Raw genomic sequence first — 23,263 nt, forward strand, 5'->3', positions numbered from 1 at the left:
ACACTAGTGAGCCTCAAAACATTATGCTAAGTTGAAAGAAGCCTGTCACAACAGATCTTATTGTTTGATTTCATTTATACAATATATCCAAAATAGGTAAATCTGTAGAGACAGAATTGGATTGGTGGTTGTCTCTGGTTACCGGGACTGAGTGCTAATGGGGAGGAGGTTTCTTTTGGGGATGATGAAAATGTTTTAAAATTAGGTTATGGTGATGGTGGTATAACTGTCAATAAAGTGAAAAATACTGAATTTGTATATTTGAAATGCATGATATTCATGTAAATTCTATCTCAATAAAGCTGTTTAAAAAATGATTGGAACTCTGGAAAGATCAAGAAATAGGATGCATGCAGCACTTCTATGCCTGAGTTCAGAATGCTGAGCCGCGACTTACCTAGATTTCAGGCAAAGAAATGGGGTTTTCAAGGGTCAATAAATGTTCTTTGACATCCTATAGAGCTGTGGTACTTCTTGTTGGAGGGCACAAATAGAAGGGCATGGATCCATTGACTTAAGCTCTGAACCTTCTCGGAAGTGATACCCTCACGAAATTTTACTGCAAACTACAAAAAGGAACTTTCCGCACTGAAGGGAGAAGACCTAGGCATCTCCACCAAGTTAAGACGTTAAAGGACCAGAGAGCATTCTGGACAAGGACTTTCTTCATCTTTGCCTCAAGGGGGAACAGGCCTAGAACAGGACGCTCAGTAAATGACATGGGAAGAAGGGACAGAAGGAAAGGCCTCAAGTCCACAAGACCAGAAGCTTTCTTACTGGGCATCTGTTAACCCCTCTGGAGGGGTGGTCGTGGAGACAGCTGCAGAAGAAGCCGCCCACAGTCTACCTAGTACATTTACAAGGCAGAGTGCCGTAAACTGCTTCTCAAACTTAAGTCCCACGCCCCACGTCCTGCCCCACCCCCACCATGTGTCCCAGGCCCTCAGTGGAGGAAACACCACTGAAGAATTCAAGAAATTATGTTAATGAGTTTAAGAAATGCTTTTAATGATTAAAACCAAAACTCTGTCACTTTAAAGGACTAATGGACACCTGTGTGAAGTACAAATGCAAAAAGGGGGCACTGAAAGCGTGCAGGACCACTGGGTCGTCAGCTAAACGGCCCAACGGTGATCCTCAATATGACTTAACTTCTTTTTTAAGAATGTCATTAAAAATAACAACTTGTAAGAAAGAAGCCTCGCAGACCACAGTGCGAAGGGTGAGACACACCGGCCTGGAGATGGAAGGCGGGCTCCGGAACCCGCACTTCGTGCTCTTCCCAGACGTGGCCCTACGGGTCCCTATCCGAGCTGTGTTCGAACGCCCGCTCTGTAAAATGGGACCATTTCTGAGCCGCCTCCCAGCGGTGGTTGTGAGGAACGAACGAGGCCGAGCCGAGTGGGCGCGCGCCAAGACAGCCTGCGCGGCCAGGGGCCCTACTGTGCGCCTGGCGGCTGGCGCCCCGCGCCGCGTGCTCTCCGCCCCCGCGCCCGCCCCCGCGCCGCGCCGCGCCCGCCCCGGCCCGGCCCGGCTCGGCCTCGGGCAGGCGGGGCCGACCGCACTCTGAGCCCGAGCCGGAGCCCGAGCCCGCGCCCGCGCCTAAGCCGCCGCCTGGGGCGCTCGGGTCGGCCGCCGGGACGCCGGAGCGGGGTGCCGCCGCAGGTCAGTGTCCGGGTGCGGGGCGGCGCTGGGGGCGGCGGGGCCGCGGGTCGAGGGGGAGTCCGGAGGGCGGGGAAGCGCCGAAGGGTCGGGGCCCGAGGAGGGCCGGGCTGCGAGGCCGTGGGGCTGAGGGGACCGGGCTGCGGCGTCGAGTCTGAGGGGACGGGAGCGGGTAGGTCCCGGGCGAGGGTCTTGCGCGCGCGCTGAGAAGTCCGGGCGCAGAAAGAGCCCTCCAGGCGGGGGAGGGCACGGGCTGCACGCGAGACGCCCCACACGGAGCGGCGGCCGCGCACCGGGAGACGCCAGCCGTGCGTCCCGCGCTCCCCGGACAGGCCCCCTCGAGGAAGCGCCTGGGTCGCGGTCCGAGAGAACCGGGGACCTCCGAGCCCCTGGCGGAGGTGCGCGGGCGTCCAGGAGGCGCTCGAGGCGAACTTTGGGACCGAAACGCGGGCTCCGATGCGTGTCCGTCCCTCGGCCGTGGAGTCTCCTGCTCAGTCCCCATAGCCCAGGCGGCGGTCACTGTGTGGGGGCGCGGTGACAGTTGAGCGAGGGGCACCCTTGGGGTCACCCCCTCCCGGCGCCCTTGAGCGCTGTGCAGGCCGTGAGCCGACTGGAGGGGCTGGGAGGTTGGCCAGACTCCCTAGGGTCGCTGGGGGATGGAGAATGCGTGCGTCCCCCGCCCCACCCCCGTGTTGGGAAAGGTGGAATTACCCGGTTGGGGGCTCCTACGCTTGCCGAGCTTCAGCGCCCGCTCTGTGCACTCTGAGGTTGGGAGAGGCAGGTAACTTAAAAAGCGCTGGTCCCTCAGTGCAGGGATTGCAAAGTGGGTGTGTAACTGTGGTACTGTATGCCTTGGTATTTGGGGAGGAGCCTAAGGTAAGGAGGCAGAAACTGGGAGTAACCTATTTGCTGCTTTTATATAAGATCAGTTGTTAGGTAAAGAAGGGGCCTTTACCTCTGCTGGGGATCAGAAGGCTGCATTTCTAAATTCTTCTTGTTAGCTTCCGTTGCTTAGGTGAGTCGCCTCACTCTAACTGCATTTTGCGAAATGTGTTGATGTACCCAGAATTTGCAAGGTGATGTTGGTGACGATTATACTATATAGTGATTATTTGGCTGTGCTGTTGTTTTAACATAAGAATCTAATTCACTTGAGTCTAAGGATAATTCACTATTTTCTTGGGAAGACTTTCTATTTTAGAGGAATAAAGTCAAATAATAGTAATCTGCCATGAAGAAGCTGAAGTTTTTCTTCTTTTCCTTTTAAGATTGGGGGATGAAGTGTAAAATTAATTTTGTTTAAATCATCATCTGAAAACAAAACCAAGCAAGATGCTGAACTGAGTTGTTAGGAACCCAATTCCTGGAGAAGTCTCCTTATTTTGAAGTACATTATTTAATGTCAACTGTTTTTATCATTCATGAAACAAATCGTAAGCAGAGTTGTTGAGAGAAGAGTGAATAACTTAGTCTTTAAAAGGACCCAGGTATCATCTTCTTCCACAAATCTCAGATGTTCTGTGGCAGTCTTCTGTCTATAGCTAAATGATCAATCACTAACTGAGAGCAGAATCAAACGGATGGTGTTAGATGATTTAGGAAACCCTTCTGGTATAGAGACTGACATAGACAATCCCTGGGGCTTCTCTTTTAAAGAAATACTTCACACTCTTATGATTGTTTTGTGGAAGACACTTACCCATGTTACCAGTTAGCGTTAGGAGTGATGTTTCAAGAGAACCTGTTCAAGTTTTAACATAATTTTTGTGTTGTCTGTTGTCAGGTGCACAGATGCATTCTGTGGCTAATACGGTGCCATAGTGATATATGAAAATTTAAAACTAACGTTATGTTAGCCAAAAAATGAAGCTTGTTACAAAACCATCTATTTTGCCTTACTCTGTACTCCACGTGGTTTTTCTCCGTTATTTAAGTTATATATGTTAACTTGCTGATAATGATAACTGAAAGCATCTTAGAATCACCTCGTGACCAGCTTAATCTTCTACAACTCATTGAAGGGGAGAAATGTGTTGTTTTCATTTTTAAATCAAAATTCTTTTCATATTTAAACGTTTGTTTCTAGTCTTTACAATAACTACTATAAAAGCATGGCATTGATGAAGGCTGAAGGTTTAGAGAATTCTTGGCTAAGATTTTTGGACATTGTTTTTCATTCCTTTAAATTATAAGAATATAATTTTAAAAAGTAAAACATATATGTCTGCCAGCATCATATTCTTTATTGAACTTAAAATACTTTGAAATATTTTTGTGATTGGTGTTTTTAATAATTGAATACACTTTTCTTTCAAGGGACAAATTTCCTTAATATTCATTTCTTCGTATATTTCAGAATTACATTTTAAAAACTATATCAATTTTTAAAATTCGCTATTAATTTCAAAATCCCTATGACATTTAAATTTTATATAGGAGACAAAGCCTGACTTTAGGCGTATGAATTAGAAATGCATTACTGATCACGGCTAATTGCTTTTAGTTAGTAAGTTACAGAATTGTAAACAAATACTTATTTTTCTCTCTTCTGTAATTCTCTGAAAATAAGATGTTTGCCATGAACCTTAATTATTAAGATAATTATGCATGTGAAAGCTATGTGAAAGGCAATGCTGTGAAAACATACACAAGTATTAATACACTTCATTTAGTTTTCAAATTGTAAAACGGTTGCTAATGACAAGACTTTCATAAAGTAGGGGAAAAAATGTTAAAGTAATACTTCACAAATTCTCTTATAAATTCTGGCCCATACTTTTACTTCTTTGATAGGATCGATTGATCGATCGATCGATCGATCTGCTAATGGATAACACAGAAAATGTCATCATTCTGATTTGTGGGTGTCCCACTAAATTCATTGTCGCTTGAACTTGGAAATATATGTCCAAAGGTATAGTAAATGTACTAGAAGAAGTTTTTGGTCTCCTCTGTTTCCACTAAATAAATACCAGTTGTAGAGGATTTTTTTAAAAATCACTAATCAAAAAAACTTGATTTAAGTCACCAATCTGTAAATGTAAACATACGCTCCCCGCTCTTGAAAACAGTTAAACTGAATTTTTAAGTTGCTTTTCTTATTTTTCCTAGCAAATCTTGATATTAGGGTAGGTAGTTGAGGCCTAAAAGCAACAAAAAGTGCTTACAGAATCCTTTGAAACTGATCTAATTTGACTCCACCAAAGTACAGTAAGATTTGTGAATAACCATCTTGCAAGCATAGACAGCCCCCACATATTATACATGTCATAACATTCTAGATAAAATTTTTTAAGTTGAAGATTATTTGAAATCTTCATGGAGTTTCTCATTTACTATTTGTATTTTACCACAATACGGAGGTAGATTTTGAGAAGTTATATGGCATATGTTTTAGAACTAAGTTAATAAAAATGTCACGTTTTATTTTTATTTACCTTAATTACTTAAGTTGGCTCTTGGAAGGAAATAGATTCAAATACAATAGACCATATTTTGGAGATAGTTTTCTAGATGTTAAGACAAAAGCTATCACCAATACGAGTATGTGCTTATTTATTTTTTTGAATGTTTATATACCAAGAAATATTTTTCTTCAACAATCAATACCTATTAACATTTTAATACTGAATATTTAACCCAGAACATGAATGTTTACATTTTTCACAGTTTTAGTTATTACAACGGGGCAAGTCACTTGTTCTTTCTCCTATCTGATTACTAAGCAGGCCTGACCCTGCTTTGCTTCTGAGATCAGATGAGCTCCAGCACAAGCAGGGTGGTAATGGCCATTGATCACTTATCCTTTCTAACTCTGCATTTCCTCGTCTGTGAAATGGGAAAAGTATTGCAGTTATTGTTCTACGCTTTTGTTTTTTGTTTTTTGGAGGTTTTTTTTTTTTTGATATGATTTTAAGACTTTATCGTAAAACCTGTGTATCTTAAATGATATGACCTTGTCCTGAATTTAACTGAGCATATATTTTAAAGAGAAACTTCATGGTTATCCACATCATATAGCTAACTCTTCTACAAATGCTAATAATTCACCCTAGTATTAATTTTGAGATCATTGTTAAGAATGAGCTAAAGATAATACTTACCATGTGGTGATCAATTTGTAAAATGTTTCTGGAAATATTTCATCACTCTTCAATATTAAATTTTATTTCCTATTCTTGATGATTTTCAATAAAAAATCAGACAAATAATTTTTTTGTTTTATTACATTATATTTGTGAGTCCTGGGTAGACACAACGTGGATCCTCTTGTGTCAACATTGTGTGTCTAATGCCATCTAGGTGCACATTGTGCTTTTATTTGATAAGTTCTATTCTTTACATATTTTTATGGTATACTCTGTGAGTGTTTAATGTATGTTATCCAGGAGCAGGTTTATTGTATAATGAGGCCTGTGAACCTTCAAATCAAAAGACAGGTTTTTATCTCCGACTAAAAGACTAAAAGTGACTTGTACTTGTTGTAAGAATTGGGTCTTTTTCTGACAAGCTATAACCAAAAATTGGCTTTTAGAAGCTTAAAAATGAGTATGCCTCCTAATAGCCCACCACTTTACTAGTAGGGAGTAATTGGAAAACCATGCATCATCCAAATAATAAATTAAAATATTTTTTAGTGTTTATTTTTGAGAGAGAGTGAGCACACAAGCGGTGGAGGGGCAGAGAGAGAGGAAGCCTCAAGCCTCTGAGCTGTCAGCACAGAGCCCGATGCAGGGCTTGAACTCACGAACCCTGAAATCATGACCTAAGCCAAAATTGGATGCCCAACCAACTGAGCCACCCAGGCACCCCCAAATAATAAATTTTAAATTCTGCTTATGAATTGTTAAATACATCTTGTTGTGAAGTGTCTCCTCTGCAAGAAAGTAAGAGACTTGATTCCAGGTCTGAAGCCCATTCTGTTCCGGGAATATGGAGCTACAGAGCCCATGTAGGAATATAATTAAAGGGTTAGGGAGACAGAGGGCAAAGAAAGCTTAGGCCTGTGCCTGTAGGTGAGTGTTCCTTTTCCTGTGGCTTCCCCTTCGGGTTGGGGAGGAGGAGCAATATTCACTTCCACTCTCTTCCGTTTGGGCTTTCTCAGAGTCATTGCTGTACCTTCAGCTATTTCAGTGACTAGGCCATTCTCAACTTGAAGATCTTTTTTGCGACACGGTGCGATGAGTCTCCTTTCCCTACTGTGATTTCTCAGATATAAAGGGAAAATATGAAATGATCAATTCATGCAACACAAATCAATTAAAATTGAAATTTAAAACTTCATTTTCAGGTTTTAAACTAGATCACATAATGGTTTAGTTCAATTTGATTATCTGTTTAGGAGACATTCTACTTCATTGATTTTAGATAATAAATTCATTGCTAGTTTGACTGATTCACTATTTCTTAAAAAACGCTTTCATTTGTGAACTCATCTAGGAGAGTTAACAATGTGGATAAGACTTACTGAAACAGATTTTCTGACCTTCTGGCAAGAGTTCATATTAGCATAAACCTGGGGTGTGAATTCCTTCACAGTTTACCACAGATAAGGAGAAGGGAGATAGGAGGGAGGTAGAAAAATAGGGAAATACCCTGAGTAGGAGTGTAAGAGATCTGTGTATGGTCAACTCCCACAATTAGCAGATTGCAGTTACCGTGCATAGACCTCAAATACAAGGTTGGTTTCTAAGAATTTACCGTGCTCCTCAGTGACATCACAGAATTTTAAAATGTCTCTGGGGGCCCCGGGTGGCTCAGTCAGTTAAGCATCAGACTTCAGCTCAGGTCATGATCTCACTGCTCTCTAGTTAGAGCTCTCATTGGGCTCTGTGCTGACAGCTCAGAGCCTGGAGCCTGCTTTGGATTCTGTGTCTCCCTCTCTCTCTGCCCCTTCCCTGTTATCACTCTGTCTCTTTCTCTCAAAAATAAATAAGCCTTAAAAATTAAATCTATATATGTGTATATATATATATATATCTTTAAATTCTGAAACTGCCACCTAGCAGTGCTGTTCTCTCTGGCTCTGTAAGTTGCTTCAGGAGGGAATCTGGGAAAGGGACTGGAAAGAGAATATTCTTATCCTGGATGTTTAAGAAATAAATTTTCCTTTATAAGGAAGGCAGTGGGGAAACAGACCTGTCAAACTCTCTGAGTACAATGATGAAGTGCTAGGAAGAACCCCTTAACTTTGACCCCACCCCACTAGCTGGCATTTCACCTCTCAAACTGTATTTGTCATTTGAAAGTTTGAAGTCCACTTTCAAAATGCCAATATTCCTAGCAGGGTTGGTTCTTTAAATCACTGTCAGCAAAAATTTGAGAGCTTAGTTCCTAGTTTCCTTGCTACCTGAAAACAAGGCCTTTAGGGAATAGATAACATGCGTGGGAGTTTGAAAGAGGTGATCTGGAGGAGGAAAAATAAAATTAAGGTGATTCATGTTCCAGTTTCTCCATAAACCAGCCTCTTTGAAACGAATAGGAAAGTAACCATTGGAAATAGCAGTGATCGGAAAGGATATATTTTCTCATACATGCCTTTATTTTTCTCTGAAAAATCAATACAAGTCTTCCTTAAACCATTTTTTCTCCTCAAAGAAAGCAAGTTGTTATTCTCCAACATCAACTTTCCTAGGAAATGTAATCAAAATTAAGGTTATGAGTTATGGTAATCAAATATCTGAATATTATATCTCATTATGTCTTTTTATTTTCACTACGATGTTAGACAAATTATCTAGTGTCTCCATGAGTTAGTTCTTCCAGACTTTTAAAGTAGCTTCTTAATAGATTGAAATGAGGGGAACCTTTCAATCACACTAGAAAATAATGTACTGAAGTATAAATAATACTTAATGCTTTTGCAGATCCACAGATCATACAACTTAATACATGCTTTATTTTTTATTTTTATTTTTTGCCAACAGTAGTTATGGCAAGCCAACACATCTCTGTTAGAGATAGAAGCTTAGTAGCCATGTCAAAAGCAAGTTCATTAATTCTGTGAATCAGCTGACAGTAGTATTTAGCAGTTAGGTTTGGGCCACCCTCATGCAAATTGTTTACTTGCCATTCACTTTTTCCAGTGTTGTGGAAGTCTGAATCTAAAGCAGAGAATCCCAAAGTCCTACCCTGCTAAATGTCATTCTTTTCTGTCAGTTGATAATTACCTGTGTAAATAAGTTTTTGATTGCATGTGGAAAAGTGTTTAGATAAATTCTGTCACTTGTTTTATGTAGTGGATACAGTTTGTGAAAGAGAACAAATGTATGAATGGTATATATATAAATGAAGAAGATACTTTAACAAATTATTTGCACATGTCGGTAAAATCCAGAAGAGTGAAGAAAATACTCAGACATTTGCCAATGTAGGATTACTACATGTTTTCCTAAAGCATTTGGAACTAATTAAAAACATCCTGGCTTTATTTAAAAGCAGTATAATATATTTTTAAGCTTTGTTTTCAGTGAGGTCCAAATTTGTTGGCATATAGGACTAGAGCAGTGCAATGTCTACAAAAATATAGATTATCAGTTACTTGAAGTAGGTACTGACTGGGTTTTATTCATCTTCCTAGCTCCAGCGTATAGCACCATACTTAGTAGGCACTCAATAAATGTTTTAAAAAGAATGAAGAAATCGTCCAAGGCGGTGGTTCTCAAGTGTGGTCCTTGGACCAGCAGCATCGGCATCATCTGGGAACTTGGTAGAAATGCAAATTCTAGGGCCACACCCAAACCTACTGAGTCAGAGAAACTCTGGGGATATGTTTTAACAGGCTCTCCAAAAGAATTCTGATAGATACTGTTTTGGAACCCCCCTTCTCCTGCATCCCAAGAGATGGCCTGGGCCTACACTGATGAGTGCACTTAGTTTTGATTATTTTTAGTGGGCCTTACCCTTGCTATAGTTAAGTTCATTGCTGCATTCTCCCCATTGATAGACTCTCTTGGGATCATCCTGTAAAATTAACTCCATTGTATTACTTAAAGAAGCTCAGTGTTGTCAGTAAGCTTGTGTCAAGAGAGACTAGCCGGCTCACTTCATAGTCTGAGTGTTACTGGTTCCTCTTACCTTAGAATGGTCGTCAGGAATCCTGAGTCTCCAAATACTCCAAGTTCAAATACTACAACTTTAGGACTTGGTTTTATAAGCTCACTGGGGATGATTCACCCCCAGAGGTTTCACATTAAACAGACTTACAAGATAATGGATTTATATGCCTCAATTCTAGTTTAATAATAGTAGAACATCTGTGTACCCTTCCTAGTGATTATTGACGATAATTTTTTTTAATTCTAAAATGTTTGTTCTGGAATTGAAGAAACTTGTACTTTTATATATTTCTGATGTCACTATGATTGAGTTCCGGCTGCTTAGAAAGAGACCAGGCAGTGTATCAAACACTGGGATGCTGTACTCATACTTGTGGAACATTTCCCGAAGATATGCAGGATATAGGAAAAAAAATATACACAGAGACTTTCATAAAATCATTGTTATAGGGACCAACACTTAGAAGTAACTTATTCAGTAGCAGGGAAACAGTTAAGTAAATTATGGTGTAATCACTAGGTAGAATGTTACACACTCATCAATGATAATTTAGAAAATGATAACAAATCTGAAAAATATTGAAAGTAGCATAAAATGTATTTGCACTATTGATTACAACCTTATATAAATGTATGTGTATGAAAAAGTCTGGAAGGGAAGGAATATACAAAAATTATGACAGTTATGTTAAATAGTGAGGGTTTTAAAATTGTTTATATTTTTCCCTCTTTTCCAAAGTTTAGCCAGTAATATAAAATTACATCTGTAACTAAAAGCATACATTTATAGCTTTTCTGTTTTTTAGTATGCCTGTAACTCTTATCAGTAAAAACCAAGGGAAAGAGCAAATCAAACATTGAGAATCCTCTACCTATTTTATTCCTTGAAAGCTAGTGAAGATAATGGTAAGACACTACATGAATTCTTTTTGGTTATATCCAGTTTTATTTCATACTTACTTTTATTCCACATTTTGGTCTCCTCTGTAGTCTTTGCTTGACTAGCCTCTATTTGGAAGGAGAAAAATATCCCATCTCTGTTAGAGCTTCTTAATTTTCTCAGCCATATGTAAGATTTGATTTGGTTTATATTTATGTTCCCTATTTGATCTTTAGCATACACTGACAAACAGAGCTTTTATTTTTTATTTATTTTTCAAATTTCTAATGTTTATTTATTTTTGAGAGAGAAGGGGTGGAGAGCGGCAGAGAGAGAGGGAGACACAGAATCTGAAGCAGGCTCCAGGCTCTGAGCTGTCCGCACAGAGCCTGACATGGGGCCTAAACCCATGACCCATGAGATCATGACCTGAGCTGAAATTGGATGCTCAACCAACTGAGCAACCCAGGTATCCCTAAAAGGTATATTTTTAGTATATTATATATGTAATGTGTATTTAATATAATATATAAATAAACATAGAGCAATACATAATATACATGCAAGTATATGTGCATACAACAGGCCAGAGCAATAGCCTTTGAATTAATTCATTTTTCCTTTTTTCTGTTGCATTGTTCTAGAAATCCCAAAGGGAAAATTAAGTGGTTTTACCTTTGAACCAGATTACAGGTGACATTTTTCTTGTCACTTTCTTTGGAACCTCTTTTGAGTTTATATCAGCTTGATGTCTTTTTTTTTTTTTAATTTTTTAACGTTTATTTATTTATTTTTTTTATTAAATTTTTTTTTTCAACGTTTTTATTTATTTTTGGGACAGAGAGAGACAGAGCATGAACGGGGGAGGGGCAGAGAGAGAGGGAGACACAGAATCGGATACAGGCTCCAGGCTCCGAGCCATCAGCCCAGAGCCTGACGCGGGGCTCGAACTCACGGACCGCGAGATCGTGACCTGGCTGAAGTCGGACGCTTAACCGACTGCGCCACCCAGGCGCCCCTAACGTTTATTTATTTTTGAGACAGAGAGAGACACAGCATGAATGGGGGAGGGTCAAAGAGAGAGGGAGACACAGAATCTGAAACAGGCTCCAGGCTCTAAGCTGTCAGTACAGAGCCCGACGCAGGGCTAGAGCTCACAGACCACGAGATCATGACCTGAGCAGAAGTCGGACACTTAACCAACTGACCCACCCAGGCGCCCCAGCTTGATGTCTTTAGAATAACCTTTATCTAAATGAAAACAGTTGTAAAAGCTTTTATAAATTTTGTATCTGGAATATTGAATATTTCTCTCTTCTTTCTGTCTCCCCCGTTTCTGATAATTTAGTCCTTAATACAAGGCAAACCTCAGCTAACAAAATTCAGTTTATAGCACTTAGAATTTGTGGTTAACACAAACTTCATGTGATGATACCTCGAAGGACAGATTGACTGAGAAGAAGCTCCTTTTTAACGAAGATTTATTTATTCAACAAATACTTATTGAGCTTCTCCTTTGTGCCAGGAGCTGTTTTAGAGAAGAAGGATAAAGCAATGAACAAGACTAACAATTTCCATCTCTCCTAGGGTTTATGATTATTGTCAACTAGATTTAACAAGAACAGTAGTGGGAGAGGTGGTATCTAAAGAAGCCACAGGTTGGCCCATGTCCTGTGAGTAGGCAGCATTGCTAGACCAACATGGAGTCAGACAGCTATCTTTGAGTTGCGTATGAAGTAGGGGAAAACCTGTGTCCTTGAATATTTTTCCTGGGTCCCTTATTACTATATTATTTTAGTTCATATGTATGTATTATATACTATGAATGATGTATTATTGCATTACTTTCTGTCTTCTCAGTAATAAATTTATTAACAAAGGAGGTAGAATGCACCCTTTGTTAATAGGGTACTACTGTTATTGAAAATCCAAATGACAAGGTGATTATTCACTTTGCAAAAGATTTATTTTAAATGTTCTCACAGTGAATATATATATATATACTTTTAAATTTTTGTTTATTTATTTTGAGGGCGAGGAAAAAGTGCTTGTGTGCAAGTGGGGGAGGGGCAGAGAGAGACACAGAATCCCAAGCCGACCTCAAACTGTCAGCGCAGAGCCCAACACGGGGCTCGAACTCAGAAACCAAACCTGAGATGATGACCTGATAAGTTGAGCCGAAATCAAGAGTCAGACACTTAACTAACTGAGCCACCCAGGCACCTCTCACACTGAAAATATTTAAGGGGTGAATTATACAAGTGAATTTGTAACCTAATTACTTATGAAAAATTATTTATACTTAATAGAAATGTAAAACAAAGTTCACTGGGACTATCCCATTAAAATATTTTTTAAAATCCCCTCCCCGTCAGGAAATAAAGTTAGCTACTTTTCTTTAATTTTTTTTTAAATGTTTATTCAGTTTTGAGAGACAGAGAGCATGAGCAGGGATGGGCAGAGAGAGAGGGAGACACAGCATCTGAAGCAGGCTCCAGGTTCTGAGCTGTCAGCACAGAGCCCAAACTCGTGAACAGCAAGATGGTGACCTGACACCAAGTTGGACGTTTAACTGACTGAGCCACCCAGGCACCCCTAGCTACTTTTCTTTAAAAGCCAATAAAGCGGGCACCTGGGTGGCTCAGTCGGTTAAACGTCTGACTTCAGCTCAGGTCATGATCTCGTGGTCTGTGAATTCAAGCCCCGTGTCGGGCTCTGTGCTGACAGCTCAGAGCCTGGAGCCTGTTTCAGATTCTGTGTCTCCCTCTCTCTCTGACCCTCCCCCATTCATGCTCTGTCTCTCTCTGTCTCAAAAATAGAAATAAACGTTAAAAAAAAACCAATAAAGAACTTTTATATATCTAGACTATAATATTTGAGCAAACGGTAACTCAGATACTATTTGAAATGACTATCCTTTGGTCAGATGATTTATTATAGCTATTTCCAATTGCTATACTCACATATAAATTGTCTGTCATTTTGGTTCTGATGTTACATTGACAGAAAATATCTTATTAACCACTTAAACATAAGTTGTGAACAACATGACACTTTTGGGGGAAAATGATAAGGAAAATATATTTTGAAGGAGCTTATGTGAAGTTAAATAGAATTAATCCATTCATATATAGGCTGCCATGGCAAAATAGAGTGCAATATAGTTCAGATATAATCAAAACTCTCAAATTTTACAGATTTCAGTGCAGTTTATTCAATTCCACAAACTCCACAAACATTTAATGAGTGACCGACCACTTGTTTTTCAACACTAGATATCCTTACATAGGAAATAAAATCTGCCCATCTGAAAACATGGCCTTAGAGACAGTGAACTAGTACTTCTTAGTCTGGAGAGCATATCATGCTGGGTAGGTGAACCAGCATCTAGCACCAGGGAGGCATATAACCACAGTACAGTAAAAGCCGAGAAAATCTAAGACATTTTTAGGTTGTGCACATGATTCATGCTGTGTATTTCTCTATGTCTGCTGGAACAATCTTTAATCCTAGCAAAGTACGATACATACACATGATTAATTTGTCTGTATTAAGCACATTACGTTTTAAAACATCAGGTTGATGTCCTTTGTCATGCAAGGTATGTAAAATATTTACACTGGCCACCAGCTTTTGAATTCAGGAAATGCAAGCTAATTTTCATCTTAGCTGAAGGAAAACAATTAGAAGCCAGATCTACTCTGAAATGTAATTTAATGCATCCCATATTTTGTATTACACATTTATATTTGCTGATTCTTTGCTGTCATGTCTTACAATTTTTTTTACATGTATTTTTTTAAATGTTTATTTTTAAGAGAGAGAGAGAGAGATAGAGCACAAGTGAGGGAGAGGCAGAGAGAGACAGGAAGACACAGAATCTGAAGCAGGCTCTAGGCTCTGAGCTGTCAGCACAAAGCCTGACACAGGGCTCAAGCTCATGAACCATGAGATCATGACCTGAGCCGGAGTCGGACGCTTAACCGACTGAGCCACCCAGGTACCCCTCTTACAATTTTTATGTACGAATTCTGTGTGCCAAGAAAAATTGTTAATTCATAGAGGATAGAAATGAATGTTGTAGTTCTTATTCCTCTTACATATATATGTACTGCATACCTTCCCTAATTCACAGCCTATAGCATAGGGAACTGGGTATATTATCAGTACTTTATAAAAATTCTAAACTTGATTTGATTTCCCTAATTCACAGCCTATAGCACAGGGGACTGGCAATGATAAGTGCTTTATAAATACTTCTAAACTTGATTTGATTTCCCTAATTCACAGCCTGTAGCTTGGGGACTGAGTGCATTACAAGTACTTTATGAATTCTTCTAAACTTGATTTGATTTCCCTAATTCACAGCCTGTAGCACAGGGAGGCTGGGTACATTCTAAGTACTTTAAAAATATTTTTAAACTCGATCTGATTTTGAGGACAGGTTTTTTTTCATATCACTTGTATCGGATTCTCAGTGCTAGTCTTCTCTACATATTTAAGGAATTCCCTAAATTACTCTTTATTGTATTTAACATTTTTTGATGATAAATAATGATTTGAAATTAATGCCAGAAGAGAGATACATTTTACTTGTTGTAAATAGGGCAAAATGGGATATGAAAAGGGGGAAAAATGTTAATTATAGACTTCAGCATTCTGTGTTGGATCTTTTAGTTGTTCTGGTCAGAAAAACAGGTTTTAAATGGCCTAAGGGCCAGAGCACTGTTTTACATTCTTGTTTGGAGGCTTCTAATAGCAACTGTAACAAATTCTATTTAATACTACAGCTGGAGAAAAACTCATAATAATGTACAGTAAAATGTCATTAAGACTTCTTACTCATGCATAAAATAAAACAGGTTCCTTTTCAAACATTTTGTTAAGTATTAGATAAAAGAGTATCAAGTTTGAGCCTATTGATTTGTTTATAGTATATAAAATAATTTAATCACTGTGCTGTTTCATATATGAATCACAAGTATTACCATCATTATTTAACAGTTAATCTCCTTTCACAAGGCAGATATGGGTTTATGAGCGACTTGAAATCAAAATACCAAAGAAATTGATATACATATAAAAGCAAAGCAAATAGAGGAACCTTTTTTTTTATATGGCCTTGTGACATCTCTGTACACCCCCTCTTCTCAGCAGGCTTTCCCTCTGTGGATATAGAATGAAGGTAGGAGTCCCTTAGCAAAAGATCAATGCAGGGAATTTGCACTCTCCACCCTTGGGCAGCCTGCCATTATCCTTCTGTAGCCACACCTGTTCACCTCCTACTAGGGCAAAGAAGGGCCCTGATAGAAATACCAAGAGAGAGAAGCAAAATGGCTGGGACGGTAGAGCCTGATAAAAAGAAAGATGAACTGAAATGAGTTTGAAGCTTTCTCTTGCTGATGATCCAGATTTGTTTCCTTAGTTTTGTTATTCATTTGTGTATGGCTGGAAACTGTGGATGGCACACATGTTCAGGTAGGTTGTAGGCACAAAGGGAGACACCAAAGCTGCTAGAAGGAGGAGTTTATAGTCCACATGAATCAAAATGGGGTGAAATTGAAACATGTAACGAACACTTCAGAGCAGTATATGATTAAGAGCTAAAATAAGTAAGACAGAAAGCAAATGCTACAAAAGTTCAGGAAATGGCACATCGGTGGGGAGTGGAGGGTGTACCCAGAAAAAACCATGTAGATGGGTTAAACAAACTTGAAAACTTCAAAGATTGACAGGGTGACCTTTTGGGGAGAAAAGAAAAAAATATATACAGAAAAAGAAACACGGGAATTAAGTATGATTCCTTTAATATGAAATATCCATAAGAGGCAAATCCATAGAGAAAGAAAGCAGATTAGTGGTTGCCAGGGCCTGGGGGAAGGGGGAGTGACTGCTTAATGGGTACAGGATTTCCTTTTGAGGTGATTAAAATGTTTTGGAACTAGGTAGAGGTGCTGGTTGCACAGCTTGAAGAATGTGCATAATATCACTGAGTTGTGCGCTTTAAAATAGTTAATTTTGTGTTCTGTGAATTTTTCCCCATAAAACAAAGAAAAAAAAAGTTCAGGGTTTGAGGCAGCCTAAAAGGAGGGGAAAGGAATATCCAGCCTAAGAAAACAAAGCCTAGAATAATGCGTAAGCATGGATTGGGGGGAACTCTGCAGAGATCAACGCATTTGAAGTGGATGTAGTACGTGTATGTGAGTAGGAGAAATATGGTTGGAGATACAGATTTTAGGTCAGATGAGAAAGGGTCTGGAATGCAGGCAAAGGAGTGTGGGTTTTATCTTATAAGGAGTGGTGAGATTCCAGGTCTTGAGAAAAGGAGTGGGATGATTTAATCAGGAGATTAATTTGGCAGTAGGGTGCAGGGAAAACAGGAGGCTATCGCAACATCTGGACATAAAATGAGCAGGGCCTGTAGGAACAAAGAGGTAGGGAAAATGAGACTGATCTGCTTATAAACCCTTAGTTTCTGACTTGGTACAAGGTAAGTGCAAGTGGAAGCATAAGCATTTAAATTGTCATGGCATTCAACCGCATAATTTCGCATTTTGTAAAAGTATCCACAAGGATTGGAAAGAAAAGTTCCTTCACCTCAGAGCTGGAGTCCTAAAGGACAACTGGACTGGACTTCGTGACTGAGTCCTGTGGGCGGTCATCAGCCATGTACTCATTTTTATGGCATGTTTACTATGTGTCACACATTGTGCTAGCCACTGAGAGTATAGCAGTAGGCAAGACTTATGGAGCTTCCTGTATCCTAGATAGCCCTTTGTCAAAGGATTTTTAGAAATGAAAGGGAGGCATGCTTCAGCTCAATGTAAGGATTCTAATTACTGCAATTGTCCAATGATGGGGGAAGCGTTGTGAGGAAGTGAATACTATGTCAGTAGAGACATTCATGCAAAATGTCAAGACGTATTGTTTGATAGTACAAATAAACCGGATGACTTATAGGGTGATTCCCTAGCAATTCCCTAGCCTATAATATTAATTTCATAGAACATATTTCTTTCGCTGTTGACTGTATTGGAACACCAGTGTATACTAAGTGTCTAGACATTTTCATCAGAATTTGTAATTATGTTTACCTAAATTTGAATGCACATTCAATTTTAAGCATATCTGTACAGTTAGTTCCACAGTTCTTTTTAAAGAAAGTACTGTTCTAATGGCTTCTCACCCATCATTTAATTCCACCTTTAATATTTGTGGTAAGTTCCTCATCCAAGTGATGCTTATATCTGCAGAAGCAAGTTATCTAAATCACAGTCATGCTGCTGATCTTAAAATCATTCGTTCTCCCTCCTGTGATATATTGCTTGGGTTGAACAAGATCAGCCATGACTATCCATTTTGGGAATGTCTTTGGGATTCCATTTTGATGGGGGTGAAATTTCAAATTACTTTTATTATTCAACTTTTTACTTTTTAATTATTTTTGTTTTTATTTTTTTTAAATTTTTTTTTGAGAGAGTGTGAGTAGGGGAGGGACAGAGAGAGGGAGACACAGAATCTGAAGCAGGCCATGCTGTCAACACAGAGCCCAATGCGGGGCTCGAACCTGAGTTGTGAGATCTTGACCTGACCGAAGTTGAGTAACCGACTGAGCCACCCAGGCACCTCTTACTTAACTTTTTAAAAATGTTTATTTATTTATTTTGAGAGAGAGAGCAAGTGGGGGAGGGGCAGAGAGAGAAGGAGAGAGAGAATCCCAAGCAGGCTCCATGCTGTCCACAAAGAGCCCAAGGCGGAGCTTGATCCTATGAACTGCGAGATCGTGACCTGAGCGGAAATCAAGAGTCAGACACTTAACTGACTGAGCCACCCAGGTACCCCTGCTATTTAACATTTTGACATAGTTATTATAAGCTTCAAAACTGTACTGTCAACATTTAGCAGCTGGAATTAATAAAGATTAATTGCACTTTGGAGGATCTGTAGGACTTACACTCCTATGGGAGTGTTATCCTCACTATAGTTTGGGGAAAATTCTAGAATGCTTTTAAGTTAGGAATGTTATTTTTTTAGTGCTTATGGTATCAAATGAAGAGAAAGGTTAACTGCAGAAGAAAGAAATCATTTTTGTTCTAGTAGAATATTTTCTTAAAATAGCCCATTTTCGGGGCGCCTGGGTGGCGCAGTCGGTTAAGCGTCCTACTTCAGCCAGGTCACGATCTCACGGTCCGTGAGTTCGAGCCCCGCGTCAGGCTCTGGGCTGATGGCTCGGAGCCTGGAGCTTGTTTCCGATTCTGTGTCTCCCTCTCTCTCTGCCCCTCCCCCGTTCATGCTCTGTCTCTCTCTGTCCCAAAAATAAATAAACGTTGAAAAAAAAAATTTAAAAAAAATAGCCCATTTTCATTAAAATATGTGTAAAATTTTGAATTGTGCCTAGAATAGTGCCTGGTATATAGTAGGTACTCAATAAATATTTAATGAGTATTGTTCATTGGATGTGGGGTGATGGTGGACAAAGCATCTCAAATGGAAAAATAGTATGAGCATAGGCACCAAAGTAGGGAAAATGTGAATTTAGAGAAAAGCCAGGGTAGTCTTCTGAAGGTAGCATTTGTCTGTAGTTATCATTGTAAAAATACCAGTGTGGTTATATAATTTAGTGGGTTCTAAGTTCTGTATAATATATAAAATACCAATGATGACAGTTTCTGATGTTTATATCCAGTGAATAGCTGAGCTTAAACATAAAAAGTTATTACCTGTGACTAATCTGGATTTTTGAGGTCCTCTGGCTGTCTCCTCAGTTCTTGCTCTAGCTCTCCTTCTAATTCCCTCTCTTTCCCACCCTCCTTATTTCCCCCTCATTTTTGCCATTTCCTATATTCTCTTTTTTCCTTTTTTTTTCTTTCCCCTTTCTCTGTTTCTCACCTCTAATGGCTTTCTTCCTTTTTTCTCTGTTTCCCAATTCCTAACTTGTCTGTCTTTGGTTAGGTCTCTAACTAGAATATGGAAATAAAATGTGTTTTTATCTACTTGTCAAATGATGAAGTATGGATTTTTTTTTATCCTGAATTTAGCATGAACAAAATGTTTATGTTGCTATTTCTGAGATTTACACGTGGATTTTGATTGGTTTTATAAAAATTTTTTGAATCACTGATCTTCATATTGAGAGAAGGGGGTCAATAGACCTTGATTTGTAAATCCTGGTAAAGCATAGTAGCTTGTTGAAGTAACTCCTAATTGTCTCTAACAACCTTAGTTTTATCTCTTTTTCCAAATGCCAGTTGCATCAGATATATCATATGATCCTTCATGATCTAGGTTTTTTTTTTTTTATTACATCTTCATATATGCAATTACACAAGAGCTGGAACATTTGTCTGTTTTGTTCATTCTTTATCCTCAGAGCCCAGAACACTGCTAACAAATATCAGATGCTCAACAAATAATTGTCATTTTTTATTTCCAATCTACAGTCTCATTCTACTTCCTAATCCTAAGTAGCTATCATGACTTTTTGGAGTTATATTGTCACTAGGATAACTTAGTTTATAATTGATTTATAAATGTAACCATATGAGTTCATGTTTAGAGAATGCTTTCTTTCCATTCAGTCTACCCTTTAGTCTACTCCACAGCTTAAATCCTTAGCCAAAATGTCACTAAACTATCCTTCTAAAGGACTGTTCTCCAGCACCAAAAGAGTAATCTAGCTGTTGATAGTAATAATTAATGTTTATTGAGTACTTATTCTGTATCAGGCTGTTTTAAGCATTGCATACATTATCTCATTTTATTCTTCCAGCAACCATAGAAAGCACACACTGTTATCTCTGTTTTTCAGATGAAGAAATAAGCACAGAAAGGTAAAAATAGCCTGCCAGGTGATAAAACTAGGATTTGAACCCAAATAGTTTGAACCCAGCCACCCTGTCTTGTATTCTTTAACAAACAGCCTAATTTTGCAGTATTTAATTTGCTAGAGAATGAGATGTCTACACTCCCACTCTCACCACCATTACCACTACCACCATTCCACACTTAACAATTAGATATACACAAATATAAACTGTATTCAGGTATAACTGTGGATTAGACCTAAACTTTTAGTTGTTCTGGTTCACTGCATCAGTTTGCGTGTCTTGTAAGTGCTAAGAAACTTTAAGTACTTATTCTTGTAAGTTGTGACAAGGTAAATCACCAGATCTTTAACTTACGTTCAGTAATTCCACTATCACTTAAAACCAACCACTGTTAAGAAATTGTTCATTTCCATTTTCCTCTACCTTTTGAGTCTCTTACGCAAAAGTCTTTTTTTGTTATCTCAGGATCAAAAGTCAAATTTAATAGGAAGTTTTATATGACTGTTGTGAAAGTCTAAGGAAGGATATAATTGGCCCTTCTTGAGTCTGGACTGTAATGGAATCAGCCAGCATTTAGGGGGAATGTAGTGAAAGATTTGGTTTGATGGGATAAAAATTAGTCATTTGGGTAAGTTCATATACTTTCAGTTTCCTCCCAGTCCACCAAAGGGAATTTTCTTTTGATAGTGCAACACCCTGTTCCTTTACCCTTAGAAAAGTTGATCTTGCAAGGAAGGTCATTTCCTAGTTTTTGTGAGGAATTGCTGGAGAATGAGTAGAAATGAACCGGGTATGAAAAGCTGGAGGGCATCTTAAAGTGCTGGGAAAGGGGAGGAAGAGGGAGAGATTATGGATTTACTGGGCTGGGAATGGAGAAAATGTTGAGGAGGAGGGGTTTAGGTGAAGGAGACATTTTGGAGAGTGCAGTGTGTGAAAAAAATTGAAAGGAAGTAGGGAAAAGGGATATGAGAAGCGTGAATTGTGATTATGAACTGAATCTTCTGTAACAAATTTTGAAATACCTGAGTAAAGAATGGAATTCCTTTTAATCTTACAGGGAACGAGGAGTGGCCCAATTATGAGTTGAGTTGTGTTTCTTTCATTCTTTAGAGGGAGAAGATGGATTGTTAGTTTGGGTGGTGTTGAGTTTGAGGTTCCTGAAGGATCTCAGGTAGCAGTGTCAAAAAAAAAGTTGGAAATACAAATTTAGAACTCTTGAGAGAACAGTTGTGGTTACAGATAAAGATGGAGGAGCTATAAGCAAGCAGATGTGTTTATGGAAAAGGGTGAGCCAAGAAGGAACTTTCAGGACACATAAAATAGAAACACTCAGAAAGAAGAGGTACCAAGAAAAGCCACCCTAGTAGTAGTCATATGACCAGATGAGAACTAGGAGAAACTGGTCTTCAGGCAGCTAAAGAAGGAGACAGTTTCAGTGATAAAGGATGGACCAAATATCAAATACTATAGAACACCAGCGTGCTAGAGCCAGCTCAGACTGGCTTGTGAAAGTCAGCTGTTAAAATTTTAAGATTTTTGTGAGCCAATTATTATCCACAACCATTATTTAAAATACAGTGGTGTATACTTGCTCTTAAACAAGTTATGTTAAAAAAAAAACACAACAAAGGTATGGGGCACCTGGGTGGCTCAGTTGGTTGAGCACCTGACTCTGATTTTGGCTCAGGTCATGATCCCAGGGTCATGGAATTGAGCCCCCCATCAGGCTCTGTACTGAGTGTAGAGCCTGCTTGGGACTCTCTTTCTCTCCCTCTGCCCCTCTTCCCAGCTTGTGCTCTCTATATATAATTAAAAAAATTTTTTAATAAAAACAAAAACAAAAAACAAACATAATAAACACCACAGGCATCACTTCCTAATCATTATACATTGTTGATCCTTCCTAATCATGTATACATTATACATTACACATTCATTATATCCGTATGGTAGAAATGCTGTATAGCATGTGTCACTTTGCCTGTTCTTTCCGTCTCCATGCTCAGTGACGTCATGTTGGTAGCATGAACTCAGTCACGGTGGAAGTATTTATACCACTGAAATTGGCAAATACTGCAAATCAGAACATTTTTCCCTGAAGGAGAACCACTTGTTTCAAACACCAGAGCAACTTTGGATAAATAGAATTGAAAATTGAGACTAATGAATTTAGCAAGAAGGAAACAACTTGTAAATTTTGCTTAAGTGTCAGTAGCAAAGTGGGTTGAGAAGTGAAATAATAGAAAGTGAAGAAACCTGTTCAAATAAGTTTGAGGAGTTAAGGCAGATTATTACTGTTTTTTTTTCAATTCTTATGCACTTTTGGAGATTAATAAATTAATCTCCAAAGAAAAGGAGTAACACGTGCAAATTTTTTTATGGTAGAACTTTTCTGTTGGAAAGTCTTAAAGAACTGGCTACCTACAGAACACATTTTGGGAAATGTCATTATATTTCACAAATAAGATGATACTGGTTATAAGTCTGAGTGAGATAAATATCCCCATTATTAAAGGTTCTTAGTTTTCTAAAGGAACAATGTCAAGAATGGATGTTGAATTTTATTATTTTTTGCATTGTTTGAGATAATCATCTCATTTCTTTTAAAATATGACCTAGTGCTGTGACATGTTATTTAATTGATATTCTGATGGTAAATCTTTACCTGAGGTAAATCCAACCTGATTATGGTGGTTTGTTCCTTTTGTATATGATTGGATTTGCTCATTAGCATTTTATTTATAATTTTAAATCAGTATTAATAAGTGGGACTGGTATTTTTCTGTTTTTCACTACTTTTTTTCTTTAAAAAATTATTTAATGTTTATTTATTTTTG

At 38.8% G+C, this 23,263-nt stretch overlaps 1 protein-coding gene across 4 annotated transcripts in view; it reads left to right on the top strand.

Moving 5' to 3' along the window:
* Window positions 1-1,565: 1,565 nt before the first annotated feature.
* The window catches only part of PPARG (peroxisome proliferator activated receptor gamma), a 135,490-nt gene continuing 113,792 nt past the window's right edge, over window positions 1,566-23,263 (top strand). For 2 of the 4 annotated variants that reach the window (XM_043588149.1, XM_043588147.1), the window contains exon 1: window positions 1,566-1,665. The gene's annotated coding sequence lies outside the window, so the exon portion shown is untranslated. Of the gene's footprint in view, window positions 1,666-2,600; window positions 2,678-23,263 lie in introns of those variants that run through there. The other 2 variants (XM_043588150.1, XM_043588148.1) reach the window with 1 other exon arrangement.

This window comes from Prionailurus bengalensis, chromosome A2 (assembly GCF_016509475.1).
Source record: "Prionailurus bengalensis isolate Pbe53 chromosome A2, Fcat_Pben_1.1_paternal_pri, whole genome shotgun sequence".
NCBI lineage: Eukaryota > Metazoa > Chordata > Mammalia > Carnivora > Felidae > Prionailurus > Prionailurus bengalensis.